Source organism: Myxocyprinus asiaticus, chromosome 1 (genome assembly GCF_019703515.2).
Source record: "Myxocyprinus asiaticus isolate MX2 ecotype Aquarium Trade chromosome 1, UBuf_Myxa_2, whole genome shotgun sequence".
Lineage (NCBI taxonomy): Eukaryota > Metazoa > Chordata > Actinopteri > Cypriniformes > Catostomidae > Myxocyprinus > Myxocyprinus asiaticus.
Window position 1 is genome coordinate 7,534,983 of NC_059344.1, and position 15,504 is coordinate 7,550,486.

The 15,504-nt window shown below is 45.5% G+C and overlaps 1 protein-coding gene across 3 annotated transcripts in view; it reads right to left on the minus strand.

Moving 5' to 3' along the window:
* The window catches only part of LOC127448952 (leukotriene B4 receptor 1-like), an 88,726-nt gene extending 73,881 nt beyond the window's left edge, over positions 1–14,845 (minus strand). The window contains exon 1 of one of the 3 annotated variants that reach the window (XM_051711961.1): positions 14,274–14,845. The gene's annotated coding sequence lies outside the window, so the exon portion shown is untranslated. Of the gene's footprint in view, positions 1–1,446; positions 3,118–14,273 lie in introns of those variants that run through there. The other 2 variants (XM_051711989.1, XM_051711970.1) reach the window with 2 other exon arrangements.
* Between the last annotated feature and the right edge of the window lie 659 nt (positions 14,846–15,504).

Here is a 15,504-nt window from a genome sequence, read left to right on the forward strand (position 1 = left end):
GCCCTTAACACAGTGTTGAAACGACTGAAAGAGGTTGGATTATGATTGAATGAACAAAAGTGTCAATTCAGGCAAAAGAGCTTATGCTTCCTTTTACACTTAATCACAGCACAAGGTGTTTAGTCTGATACTGAACACTTACAGGCTATTGAACAAGCCCGAGCACCTAAAGATGCAGCAACCCTGTGATCCTTTCTGGGCATGCTCTCTTTGTATAGCAAATTTATACCCAATTATGCTACTGTGGTCGAGCCCTTACGTGCATGCCTTCGCGAAGATGTGCAATTTCAGTGGACTGCTTAGGCAGCGAACTGTTTTGCTGCTGTGAAGCAATTGTTGGTTGCAAGTCCAACATTAGCTTTATACAACCCTGCTTTACCATCCATTATATCGACTGATGCTTCGGATTATGGGCTAGGTGCTGTATTCACCCAAATTCATCCAGATAATACTGAACGCACAGTTGCTTTTGCCTCCAGATCCTTAACCCCAACTGAAAGAAAGTATGCGACAGTGGAGAAAGAGGCTCTAGCTTCTGTATGGGCTGTGGAAAAGTGGAGGACGTACTTGTGGGGGTGCCAGTTTAAATTCAGAACCGATCATCAAGCTCTAACCACATTGCTCTGTACAAAGGGTTCTGATAGGGCCGGAATGCACATAGCCAGATGGGCTACACATCTGTTGTGCTTCAGTTATGATGTTGTCTATTGCGCAGGTTCTTTGAATAATACAGCTGATTGTCTTTCAAGACTGTCCTTGTCAACTGCTATTGCTTTGGAATCGGACATTGAACCTGAGCTTGTTAAACTACTTTCAGCTGCTCAGACCGCCGTTACTCCTGCTGAGTTTGAGTCTGCTTCCTTGGCATACTCTAAGCTTTCTGCCTTGCGTGCTCAGATTAAAAAAGAATGGCCTGCTGCTGCAAAATCACTGAGTCCTATGCTGCAAACGTACTTCAAATTGCGAACTGTGCATGACAGACGATTTACTGTTCCAGGGGTCACGCTTACTGGTGCCAGTGTCACTGCGTAAAACCATGGTCACATTTGCGCATTAGAATCATCAAGGCATAATGAGGACTAAACAGCGCTTGCAGGAGTTGTATTGGTTCCCTGGGATGGATGTCATTGTGCAGGCTCAGATAGCAGCTTGTTCATTGTGCCAAGAGTCTGATAGAACTACAAAAACAACTACTTCCCCATTACAGCTAGTACCTCTTCCTGACACCCCATGGCTTATGTTATGTTTGGACATAGTAGGACCATTTGAGACTGCTGCATATGATTGTAGATATGCTATTACGCTCACAGACTACTACTCAAAATGGCCTGAGGTTGCATTTACCCCTTCCATCACAGCTTCTGCAGTGATTGGATTTTTGAACACTGTTTTTAGCAGGCATGGAAACTCAGAATGCCTGGTAACAGATAATGGACCACAACTTACCTCTATAGTCTTTAGTGCATTCTTGGAAGAACACAATATCATCCACACCAGAACTTCAGTGTATCATCCTGCGGCCAATGGAGCTGTGGAGAGATTCAACAGGGTTCTTAAGGACTGTGTACAAATGGCCATGCTGCAAAACAAACCTTGGAATGAGTCTGTTTTGGACTTTCTGCAAACTTACCGCTCTACTCCACATGCAATGACTGGTGTTTCACCATTTGAACTGTTGCACGGCAGAAAGATGAGAACCAAGCATGAAAACCAAGCTCACTGTTCTTACATCTCCTTTCAGCACCTCACGAAATGAGGAAGTCAGACAGTGAGTGTCAAGCCGTCAGGAAAAATTAAGCAATACTGTGATGTGAAACGAGGGGCACGAGTGCCTAGCGCGTGTACGCAAACCAACACATGTCCCCAAAGGACACTCAAAATTCACACAGCTAGTGAAAATTACAAAACTGGTGGGTCCAAGCATGTATTTGTTGTTAGATGGACGATTGTGGCATTCTTCTCACTTATCATTAGTCCCAGATGTCCTGTCACAGGTTTCAGATCAGCTTATGGCTGATGTTTCAGTTACAAATGCACCAGATACAGTACAGAACACTGAACGACGCTCTGCTAGACAGCGTAAACCACCAAGTTGGTTGAAAGACTATGAGAGTAAATAAAGGTGTATGTCTGAATGTATAACTGAATGTATGTGTGTACTTCTCATATGGTTGCTGATTACTGTATATTGCTGCAAATTTTATTTTCTGAGTTGAGGAGTGGAACGTTTCTGAGAGTTAGAAGCTATTTGATGTAATTACAATTACTTAATTACTGTAATAAATGTAGTTGTTAGTTACATAGAAGTTTGTCCGTGTGTGGAGAGTCTGTAATACTCCTGAGTTATTTTACAACAGGAGAAATCCTTTTACGTAATGGGGGGATGTGGTGTCCTGTTGTTATGTGCTATTCCTACTGAGACCGCTAGAGGGGATTATGACATAACTGCATAGAGTAAGAAAGAATGTAGAGTAGAAGAAGAAGAATGAGACCGCATGTTCATGTGTTGTGTGTTAAGACGTTTTATTAAAAGTATCACATTCATTTTACCTGGCCTTTCTTCCCCTTGATCTCCTGAAAACATAACAGGAATGTCCCACATTTTGACCAAAATTACACCTATTGTCCTCTATTTTAGCGAGCAGCTAACATCCAGTATTGAGGCATGCTAAAAGAGTCGCAGAGTGAGATGCTCGAAGGGGACCACCCCTTTTGTATTGAAGCTTCTCCTGAATTAACTTGACATTTAATACCTTAGTGCGTTGTGGTGGCTCGCAACCGGTGTGAGTTACTTACCACACCTTAGTGCATCTCTTTGGGTGGGTAAAGCCAATGTCTTTATTATTGTAAAAGAGGTTTGTACTGCTTTGGCTGCCCTGTAGCATTATACATGATGATATATAGTTGTGTTCAATTTCTTTTTACGTTCTTTTTTGCCTATTGGCTTTTGTCATAGAAATTATGTTAGTGCAAGCAAACTCCATTTCTTCTTGGCATTTAATTAAGCAGGGTTTGTTGTAGCTTTGAAATTAAAGCTGAAGTATGTAACTTATGCTGTTTAAAACCCGATCAGTGGGTTCGGTGATGGCGACGATTGCTGGATTCCGTTTTAACAGCCTTGAACACAAAGCGCTGGGGAATGCTGATCTCCTGGAGCACTGTGAGGGCCCTTGCAATCTGGAACACACAGATGTGGCCCTGATTCTGGCACAGAATTTCTATAACAATTAGGAAATCGCAGATGAAAGAAGACTTGGAGAAAAGGTTTGCTTACCCTTAATTATCTCCCTGGTATGGGGGACTCCCTTTTTCCTCCTGGAGTGGAGATGCAAAACCATAGAGTGTTTTTCTGTTATCCTGTTAGTGTCTACAATCACTCAGACCAGAGACACAGAACTTCCGATGTTTCGTATTCTGCTAGTGTCTCTCAGGACAAACCGGAGACCCAGAACAAAGTTGTGGCTGTTGAATTGTACATTTGTAGCTTTCTTATGAGGAGGAGCTTGCAAATTGGAACCTTTCTGTTACGGTGTTCTGACAGGCTGTTGGAATCAAAGGTGGCACACTCCATGTGGCCCATCCTTCCTTCTCTTGTTTGCATAATCTAAAGTTCACAGTTAGAAAAGTGTCTTTAAGGTTTTACCTATGCATTTTTCACTTTACAAACCACTTCCAAAATATTCTTGGCATTGTGCAGAATGCACAGAGTCCAAACATGGTGCTGAAAGGTTGAACCAAAGCATTAATTTATACATTAACAACTTTTCTGTCACAAATAGTTGTTGTTAAGCTTATACCATTCTCTGAATGAATATGGAGTGGATGTGATGCACTTTTGTGTGTATTTTAGGAGTAAAACTCTGTATGTGATGATTTGTCCTCTTTTTGGGGCATCTCTTTGTTTAAGTTGCTCCAGCCAAATGGCCAGGCCATTTAACAGAACCAGCTCAGCAAGTAAAGACGCTGTCACAAGTTCGAATCCAGGGCGTGCTGAGTGACTCCAGTCAGGCTTCCTAAGCAACCAATTGGCCCAGTTGCTAGGGTGGGTAGAGTCACATTGGGTTAACCACCTTGTGGTCTATAATGTGGTTCTTGCTTTCGGTGGGATGCGTGGTGAGTTGTGCACGGATGCCGCGGAGAATAGCGTGAAGCCTCCACATGCGCTAGGTCTCCGCAGTAATGCGCTCAAGCCACGTGATAAGATGCGTGGATTGACGGTCTCAGACACGGAGGCAACTGAGATACGTCCTCCACCACCCGGATTGAGGTGAGTCACTACGTCACCACGAGAACTTAGAGCGCATTGGGAATTGTGCATGCCAAATTGGGGAGAAAATGGCAGAAATTCCAAAAAAAAAATTTTTATATTGAATAATTTATCATATTTAAATGTTCCTTGAAACACCTTCCCCAGTGCCTCTCTGAGCAAAGAACAAAGAAAAACTTCACTGTGAATATGCTGGAGCCTTTACTTGAACCACTCAGGCTATCCCTTACAAAAATCAAGAGTTCATGGCAAATTTGTTGCAAACTTGCTGCAAATTCACCACTGATTTTCACATGCAAATGAGCTTTACAGCAAATTGATCATTGTTGCCAAAGGTTTGCTGCAGGTTTACCACTACAGGTGAAGAGCTGCAAACTTCTGGCAAACATTTATGGTGAATCATATGTTCATTTGCTTGTGAAAATAATGAGTGGCAAATTTACGACAAATTTGTGCCAAGTTTGCGACTAGTTTGACAGAACTCTAGATTTTTTTCTAAGGGATGTCAATGGTATGACCCGTTTTAGGAGTGGCCAAAATTACACCTTAAATCAAGCAGAGTTATAGAAATGTATCTTCATATTTGCACTTAAAGCCTTATATTACCAGCATTTTTATTTGAATGTTCACGCCTTTCTTTTCCATAAAGAGAGCGAGAGAGTTCACATTAGTTCACTTTCATACTTGCACATATTCAACATAATTTGCCATGACGTGATCAGGTACTAGACACATTGGAACCAATTGCTTTTAGTGGCAATGACATTGCACAAGGGTCAATGGAATTTAAGAGCTACAGTGGAGGGGTATATTGCTAGCGAATAATGACTTACATTTTCGTCTGTTCCTCACACAAAGCTATCATATGGCTTCAGAAACGAATATCAGAGGAATATTCTGCTGCACACAAGGTATATTGATGGCTTTTATGGTTCTTTTTGGAGCTTGACAGCCAATGGTTGCTGTATACTTTCATTGTAATGGTGAAGAGCAGCTTGGACATTCTACTTAACTTTTTCTTTTCTGTTTCACAGAAGAAAGAAAATCATTGGTTTTAAGGATGAGTAAATGATGACAGAATTCTTTTAAGGTTAGGTATCATCTTATGTTAAGTATCATCATGTTATTATACCTTTTTCAATGTATTCTTGTGACATGAATGGCATTTTTTTTTTAAGTACACAAATTCTGGTGAGTAGTGAAAACGTCATTGTTACTTGTGTAACCTCCGTTCCCTGATGGAGGGAACGAGACATTATGTCGATGTAGTGACACTAGGGGTCACTCTTGGGAGCCCAGACACCTCTGGTCTTTGATAAAAGGCCAATGAAAATTGGCGAGTGGTATTTGCATGCTACTCCCCCGGACATACGGGTATAAAAGGAGCTGGTATGCAACCACTCATTCAGGTTTTATGCTGAGGAGCCGATATAAGGTCCGGCCATTTCAGCGGGTAGTTCAGCTTTGTGGCAGGAGGGACACAACGTCTCGTTCAATCCATCAGGGAATGGAGGTTACACAAGTAACCATGACGTTCCCTATCTGTCACTCACTCAACGTTGTGTCGATGTAGTGACACTAGGCGTCCCTATACGAAACGCCACAATTGGCTGAACTGTGTTATGTAAACTGGCGGTGTGTGGTGGGCAGACTACTGTGTGCCTCATAGCCAGCACACCAGGTCAACACGTAACCTCCCCCAACATAGTTATGAGTGTCAAACGGCCCTTTTTGGGGACAAGTCGACTACCCAAAAGATAGAGACAGGCTTAACCCAGTCGTGGCCTCTTTTATCCGACTGGGCCGCCAGTCTAGTCGGGGGGTGTCCCTCCCAAGGGGAAGACACAGCGGAGACCACACCTCGCCCAAAGAGAGGGGGGATATTTAAGTGGAAAAATACATCACATGGTCTTTTCAACTATGTGGAGAGTCTTCAAGGTAGATCCTGCCCAATCGGGGAGGAGTTACTACAAACATGGAGACTGGGGCAGAGGGGCTCTGCCCAAGGAAGATGCAGTTTGCCAACAGGGAAACGAATTAGTGGAAGATATATTATCTCATGGGGTTATCCTTACAGGGAACCGCCACATGCGGAGCACCTACCCCAGAACAGGGCTCTTAGTGCGCGTACTGTGCTGGCAGCGAATCTCTCCGAAAACTCGACTGCCACAGGGCTCGGAGGAAGTCAACCAGGGAACAAACTTGTGAACACTACTGGGAATTAATGGCGCACATCTTCAGCTCAAAAGGAGGTGGAAGGCGCTATGTGCAAGTGATACACCCGGCCGGCTATCCTGGGCTTATCCGCTTGTGTTGCGTGCCACTACCTGGGACGAAACCGGTTCCACCCGGAGGTTGTAGAACCTTGCACAGGTGTTGGGTGTTGCGCAAACCGCTGCTCTGCAAATGTCTGTTAGAGAGGCACCCCTGGCCATTGCATAGGGAGCCGCTACACCCCTGGTAGAATGGGCTTGTAGCCCTACCGTGGGCGGCATGTCCTGGGCAACATATGCCATAGTTATGGTGTCAATGAGCCAGTGGGCGATCCTTTGTTTGGAGACAGCGCTTCCTTTCCACTGTGCACCAAAGCAGACAAAGAGCTGCTCAGAGATTCTAAAGCTCTGCGTGCGATCCAAATTGATGCTTAAAGCACGCACCGGACACAGTGACGACAGGGCTGGGTCTGCCTCCTCCTGTGGCAACGCTTGTAGGTTCACCACCTGGTCCCTAAAGGGGTGGTGGGAACCTTGGGCACATAGCCAGGTCAGGGTCTCAGGATCACGTGAGAGTAACCCGGACCGAACTCCAGGCATGTTTCGCTGACAGAGAATGCTTGCAGGTCACCTACCCTCTTGATGGAAGTGAGCGCAGTCAGGAGGGCAGTCTTCAAGAAGAGTGCCTTAAGCTCAGCTGACTGCAAAGGCTCAAACGGGGCTCTCTGTAGACCCTGAACAACTACAGAGAGGTCCGATGAGGGAACGAGGCGCGGTCTGGAGGGATTCAGCCTCCTGGTGCCTCTTAGGAACCTGATGATCAGGTCATGTTTCCCTAAGGACTTACCGTCAACTGCGTCATGGTGTGCTGCTATGGCGGCAACGTACACCTTCAAGGTGGAAGGGGACAGCCTCCCTTCCAACCTCTCCTGCAGGAAGGAAAGCACTGATCCAACTGCACATCTCTGGGGGTCTTCCCAACGGGAAGAACACCACTTAGCGAACAGACGCCACTTAAAGGCATACAGGTGCCTCGTAGAGGGGGCCCTAGCCTGAGTGATTGTGTCTACCACTAAAGGTGGTAGACTGATTAGGTCTTCCGCTTACCGTCCAGGGGCCAGACATGGAGATTCCAGAGGTCTGGTTGTGGGTGCCAGATGGTGCCCCGTCCCTGAGAAAGAAGATCCTTCCTCAGGGGAATTCGCTGGGGGGGGGCGTGAGGTCCGAGAACCACACCTGGGCGGGCCAGTAGGGTGTTACCAGGACGATCTGCTCCTCGTCCTCCCTGACCTTGCACAGGGTCTGTGCAAGTAGGCTCCCTGGGGGAAAACGCATATTTGCACATGCCAGGGGGCCAGCTGTGTGCCAGCGCGTTTATGCCGAGGGGGGCCCTCGGTGAGGGCGTACCAGAGTGGGCAGTGGGGAGGATTCTTGGGAGGCGAACAGGCGCACCTGTGCCTGTCGAATCGACTCCAAGTCAGCTGGACCACCTGAGGGTGGAGTCTCCACTCTCCCCTGAGGGTAACCTGTTGTGACAGCGCATCCGCTGTAGTGTTGAGGTTGCCCGGGATGTGAGTGGCTTGCAGCGACTTGAAGTGCTGCTGAATCCAGAGGAGGAGACGGCGGGCGTGTTGTGACATACAACGAGAGCGCAGGCCGCCTTGGCGGTTGACATATGCTACCGTTGTCGTGTTGTCTGTCTGAACTAACACGTGCTTGTCCTGGATCAACGGCCAAAATCTCCACAGGGCGAGCAGAATTGCCAACAACTCAAGGCAGTTGATGTGCCCATTGCAAACAGCGCCCCAGCCCGTTTTGGAGGCATCTGTCGTGACCACGACGTGCCTGAAGACCAGTTCTAGAGGAACGCCTGCCCGTAGAAAGGAGAGGTCGGTCCAAGGGCTGAAAAGATGGTGACAGACAGGCGTGATGACCACGCGATGTGTCCCGTGGCGCCATGACCATCTTGGGACTCAAGTCTGGAGCCAGTGCTGAAGCGGCCTCATATGCATCAACCCGAGCGGGGTTGCCACCTCCGAGGATGCCATATGCCCCAGGAGTCTCTGAAAAAGTTTAAATGGAACCGCTGTTTTCTGTTTGAACGCCTTCAAACAGGCCAGCACCGACTGGGGGTGCTCGTTCATAAGGCACGTCGTCAAGGAGTGCAACTCCAAACTGAGAAAAGAAATGCTCTGAACCGAGAGGAGCTTGCTCTCTTCCCAGTTGACCCGAAGCCCTAGTTGGCTGAGGTGTGAGAGCACCATGTCCCTGTGTGTGCACAACATGTCTCGAGAATGAGCTAGGATTAGCCAGTCGTCGAGATAGTTGAGAATGCGAATGCCCACCTCCCTTAACGGGGCAAGGGCAGCCTCTGCGACCTTTGTAAAGACGTGAGGAGACAGGGACAGGCCAAAAGGAAGGACTTTGTACTGATGCGCCTGACTCTCGGACGCAAACCGCAGGAAGGGTCTGTGTCGAGGAAGGATTGAGACGTGGAAATACGCATCCTTCAGGTCTACTGCCGCGAACCAATCTTGATGCCGGATGCTCGCCAGAATGCATTTTTGCGTCAGCATCTTGAACAGGAGTCTGTGTAAAGCCTAGTTCAGTACTCACAGGTCCAAGATTGGCCGCAACCCACCGCCTTTTTTCGGTACGATAAAATAGGGGCTGTAAAACCCCTTCTTCATCTCGGCTGGAGGGACAGGTTCTATTGCGCCCTTCCGTAGGAGGGTAGCGATCTCTGCACAAGGTAGCAGCGTTTTCGTCCTTCAGCAAGGTGAATTGGACACCGCTGCACCTGGGCAGACGCCCGGTGAAGTGAATCGCATAGCCGAGTCGGACGGTCCGGACCAGCCATCGCGACGGATTGGAAAGCGCAAGCCACGCGTCCAAGTTCCGCGCAAGGGGGATCAAAGGGACAACATCATTGGACGTACCGGCAGGTGGGGCCTCGCGGCGGGGCGGAGCTCAAGGTGCCACACCACGTTGTGGCCGTGCTGAGTCGAAGCACTTACCTGGCTCCTTGTGACCACCCCCGGAACAGCCTGGGACGGGGAGGAAGAGGCCTGTCCTCATGACCCATGGAGACTGTCACATCGGGGGCGGATTTGTGCCACAGCTGGGCACTCAGGGGCGGGAGACCACCGCTGGAGTGCCAAACCTGCCAAATATAGTGGTGGATGGTGGTCGTGATGACGGCCATGCACACCGGATACGTGACCCAGGGAACAAGGAAACCGCTCTTGCTGAGCTCTTGAGTACTGCAGCCACTTGGGCATGCAGCACAATTAAATGCAAAAGGTAACAAAAAGATGGAGAGATCTGCTTACCAGCTCCAGAGCAGCGGGTTTCGTTGTCCCTGGGTTGCCCGTCTCAAGGGCGCTTTGAAGTCTTTCACGGGTTCTGGGTGGCCGCGAGACGGATGGCGTCTGCTTCCTGCGGTGGGCTCCACGCCGGGGCCGGGCCGAAGGGGCCCGATGAGTAGATGGGGTGCGGGATCTTGAGCCGCGCCGGGGTAGGATATGCCGGCTAGCATCCATCTACAGCTCCACCGTCGAGAACTGCTGGGCAAAGTCCTTGACGGTGTCGCCGAATAGGCCAGCCTGGGAGATGGGGGCAGCAAGGAATCATGTCCTGTCGGCCTCACCCATCTCGACCTGGTTGAGCCAAAGGTGGCGCTCTTGGACCACTAATGTGGACATTGTCCACCTGAGAGACCACGCCGTGACCTCCGTCGCTCGAAGAGCAAGGTCGGTCGCCGAGCGCGGTTCCTGCATCAATCCTGGGGCGGAACTACCCTTGTGCAGTTCCTTTAGCGCCTTGGCAGGCTACAGCAGAGCCATGGTGTGCAGGGCGGAGGCGGCTTGTCCAGCGGCACCGTAGGCCTTGGCCGTCAGAGACGACGTAAACCTACAGGCCTTGGACGGGGGCTTTAGGCACCCGCGCCACGTGGCGGCGCTCTGCGGGCATAGGTGCACCGCGAGCGCCTTTATCCACTGGGGGATTGCCGAATAGCCCTTGGCCGCCCCACCATTGAGGGTAGTGAGGGCGGGGAAGCTGAAAAGATCGGGACCGGGCAGTAAAAAGTGCCTCCCACGACCTTGTCAGCTCTTCATGCACTTCCGGGAAGAACGGGGCGGGGCGTGGCTTTGAGCGGCGCCGCGAGCCCAGGAACCAATCACCGAGCCACGAGGGTTCAGGGAAGAGCAGAGGGTTCCACTCTAGCCGACGCTTGTGGCTGCCTGGGAAAGCATGTCGTCATCTCTGCATCAGCCTGTGACTGGGCAATTGTCCCCGAAGGGAGGAGCCCAGCTGAGGCTTCCGCCTGGACGAGCCTGCGCTCCGATGCTGCGCTCGAGAGCTCATCACTTTTGCTGGCTCCGAATAAGAAGTCGAACTCGCTGTGAGACGAGCCGGCGGACTCATCCGGAAGCCCGATCAGGGCAGATGAGCGTGCTGGGGAATGGGAGGTCCGTGGGGGGATACCCGGCGGAGGCGGTCCCATCGGGGTCCCCAAATCGCCCCCAGTGCTAGCCGCGCTGGCCTCATACCCGTGGGTAAGAGGACCGAGGCGGGGAGCCTCTGGGGTGGCATGCTTTCTTACGAAGGCGAGCCACGACTGCAACATTGCCATGGACATGTCCTCGCAATGAGAACATGACCATCCACGAACGGACACGAAAGCGACTGATCATGACCATCAGAAGGCGAGAGATAACAAGCGCAATCAGGAATAACACACAATCGGAAAATCATCTTTAGAAAGACGCATCTTTAAAAAGACATTCCGTGTGTGCCAATCTTTTAGAGAAATATACTCTTTTAGAGAAATATACTCTTTTATTTCTGCCGAAGCACCCAAGGGCATTCTCTGCATTGCACCAGTGCAGAGGTGGGAGAAGCCGCTGAAATGTGCCGTCAGATCCAGCAGAGGTGAATGAACAGTCGTGGGAATTCAGCTCAGTGAGCATGACCATTCGGCTCCGAAGAGAAAATCTGAATGAGTGGTTGCATACCAGCTCCTTTTATACCCGTATGTCCGGGGGAGTGGCATGCAAATACCACTCGCCAATTTTCATTGGCCTTTTATCAAAGACCAGAGGTGTCTCGGGCTCCCAAGAGTGACCCCTAGTGTCACTACATCGACACAACGTCGAGTGAGTGACAGATAGGGAACATAAGGGTGTTACAATAGATTCCCTTATAAGTCATTCAATAGGTCATTAAATTATTTTTCTGCATTCAATTATATCCAGACCAGGATTTAGACAGCTTTATTGCAAAATCTGAGGGTGTCAAAGTAGTGAATGGAAATGCAGTAATGTAAAGACCACAATTATCTATCTGTGTGCAGGGGAAAGGGGCTCCTAAGAAAGAGGCATAGAGAAACAAGGAAGTAACAAGAAACCTGGAGTGATTTTTCAAAAACATGTTTTTCTATTAAGATCTTGCTCCCTGGCAGCGAGACCAGACATGAACAGAGCAAACTTGTCTACCAGGAAATCTTTCACAATTCTTCCCTTATCCCACCAAAACTAAACCCATACAAATCTAGGATAAGTATGAAAGGCAGCAAGATAACAAGGTTTACTAACTTGAAGTTCAACACACTTGGGTGATATTCCAACATTCTGATTCTAATGTGGCCATTGTTTGGACTGTTAAAGGTTTTTGTCTAGTATAAGTCTGACATAATCTAGGCTAAGTCTTTCATAAGCTGAAATCTTCACACTCATCAACAAAAGTAAACACACCCTTGGCAAGAACACAATAGAGTAATGAGTTTATAAGTACACCTGCATACATTCACACTAACCTGTGCATAAAAACACACACTAGTATGACAGAAAATCAATCGCTGTAATATTAAAGCACATGCTCATTATTGTAGGCCCAGACAGAATCTATGCAAACAGAACCCAGCAGAAAGCTCAGCAAATTTCTGTACAGTTGCAGCCTGTGTCATTCACAAAGGTTCTATACATCCACCACACCTTGCATAGCTGTTTATTAAATATTTTTTGCTGATTTGGGTAAGCTTTCAGCTACCAAATAGAGTACAGTACTATGCAGAAAATGCGAGAAAAAAGTTTGCAGATTCCATCTAAGCCTATACAAAAAATAAAAACTGCAGACAGCCCAAATTCAATTTAACAAAAATTATGATAGTGAATAAAACTTGTTTTCTTCCCACCTGAACTAACTTTTGAGGTTCCACATGGTAAATTAAGCAGATGTTGTTTAGTAATGGTTTGAAAAGAGAGTAGCATGCTTTAACATGCTTTATACAGATGACAATATTCTAGTGATGTGCACAGACATATGGCACATATATACATGTGGAGATACGTGCCAACTTGAATATAAACCCAAATTAACATATACACACACATACAAATTCCTGGATTGCTGGTAACGATCTTAACTCCAAATGAAGTGATAACAGTGCAGTTGCCAACTTTCTAACAACCTGATATATGAAAGGTTGAATACCTTGGCTGTTTGCATATATTTTAGCAGTGTGGCAATACCATAAAAAGTGATGGTATCAGATGGTAATATATCGTACTGAATGTTCACCATATTGATGTACCATGGATTGGCACCAAAGATCATAGTACATGTCCATGGAACACGTGTGAAAAATAAACATGTCTTAGTTACTGTATGTTGTTATAGTGCAAAAACACGAATGTAAAACAATTTCAAAGGAAAAACACCCATATAAATGCACGCACACACAAAAACACACACACAAGAAATCAAGAATCAACTCCAAAGCTTGGAATCAGCTCCACTCAGGGCGTGATATTATCGGACTGTGTTTATTTCCTCGACCACTAAACTACTGCAAATTCCTGAGGCCTTAACAGCACTAATTTAAATAATAGATAATAAAATGTATATAAGGTAAACGTTCATAATTTCTCGACAGATTCATTCATTCTTTTGTAGTCCATCAGGCATCAGTAAATCCGCTTCATTTTTTTTTATCTGTATGAAGCAACATGCCCTTCAACACATCAGACAGCTGATTACCAGACCGATATAGTCTGTCGGTATTTTATTTAGATTAAATGAATAATCAAATAAAATGCCACATTTTGTGTCAGAATATAAAATGGAATACAACTTCCCCAATGTTACCTGTCCGCAAACAACAGGAAAGTGTCAAGAAATAGTGATTTAGCTCCCCAGTTCACATAAATAAATTGGCAGGTTAAAGTTTAAATGATAAATGGACTGCATTTCTCTATTCAGTCTACCAGTCTACATTTTTACTATACGTTTTAAAACCTTAAGCATATCTTTTTTTTCATTAGCCTAAATGTGTGTGTGAGCACAGACAAAAACAAAAATCAAGACTTGCACTGATTGTTATGACAATGGCAAAGTTTACACAGTATTTAATAAAAAAAAAATAAAACAAAACATTGATAAAAAAATAATAATAATTCAGACAGGTGTTAAATTAATCAAGGCATCTCCAGAACTGTGTATGGGAAAACATTTACTAATAATCTCATCTAATCTCATAAAAACACTGTACGGTACAATTATTAAAAGTGAAAATTATCTCTAACATGTGAATCCATGGATTAGCGTAGCCAAAATATGTTTTTAATTTTTTCATAATTTCCTTATGAGCATTCCTTCACATCCTTACTGCCCTAAATGTGCAGTAGTTAATCATAATTACTGATAATAATTATTAACTTTGAACTTCACTACTGACAAACACTGACACAATCATAATGTGATCTAGAGGAAACACAGGAAACAATTCTTACCTTCCAAGACTTCCAGCTGTTGAAACAGGCCACAGGTGAACAGGAAAGTTTGTATATTCCCTTTTATTTTGTATAGTTGTTCTGTTCTGCTTTAACTAATACAGTCTTTCCTGGTGGCCTTAATGTGGTGAACTATTTGCAGGGATATCTACATTCTACAATTCTACATTCTGTGCTGCCTCATGTTGCAGCAAGTTATCTCTCTCTCTCTCTCTCTCTCTCTCTCTCTCTCTATATATATATATCTCTCTTAAGACAAGCTAAGGGAGGTGGAGTTTCTCTTTCCTGTCTCAGCTTTCCATATACGTTATCAATTGGCCTTCTGTGATGCATTATTTCAAAATACATAGTTACCAATGACACACACTTCAAATTAAGATCACACACACATGCATGCGCACACACAAAGAGAGACAGAGACAAAGAGAGAATATCTGTATGAGCAAACACTGCTCGATCAAACCACTGTTACAAATTTCTGAATCAGCATCCTACATACACCCGTTTACTTATAAATCTCAATGGGGACATACCCTGAACTTCAATATAATTATTATAAAGACAACTAATTTAAGACAAACCTTAACCTCCACAAACAAACACATCTGAGTTACTGTCAGTGATTCTCATTCATTGAGTGATAATGGTAATGAGTGAGCAAAAGAGTGTAACAGTAATGTCCCTACATTGACATTATTGTTACACCCTTTTACTCACTCATTACCCATTATCACTGTACAATGACTAATGTAGGGCCTACTGTACTTAACAAAACAAACATTTCCTTATATAGTCTTTATAGAAAGTTTATGATGGGAAATAAAGGGACTTCAGAACTTGGTGGAGAAATTTGTGAAATAGTCAACAACAGTTGTTTAATAAATATACTTTTAAACATTTACAACATTTTACAAACATTTTACTGTATAATACATATGGATGAAAAATAAAACAGTTTTACAAACAGCAATTAAGCCTACTGTATAAAATTTAGGAAAGACAAGTTCACAACTCAGATTGTTGTAATTAAGTAATCTTTAAATTCATATTTAAATCAATTCACAGAATTAAGCAATCTTTAAATAAAGCCCATATTGAGAATTCACAATCTATTTTAAGTACTTAGTAGTTAAACTTAATGAGGAGTTTGAACTTAGGAGTAGTAGGCCTAAACAAAATGTATTAAACAATTCAGTTTGGTAAAAGGCAAAAGCAACAATATTTTCTTTGG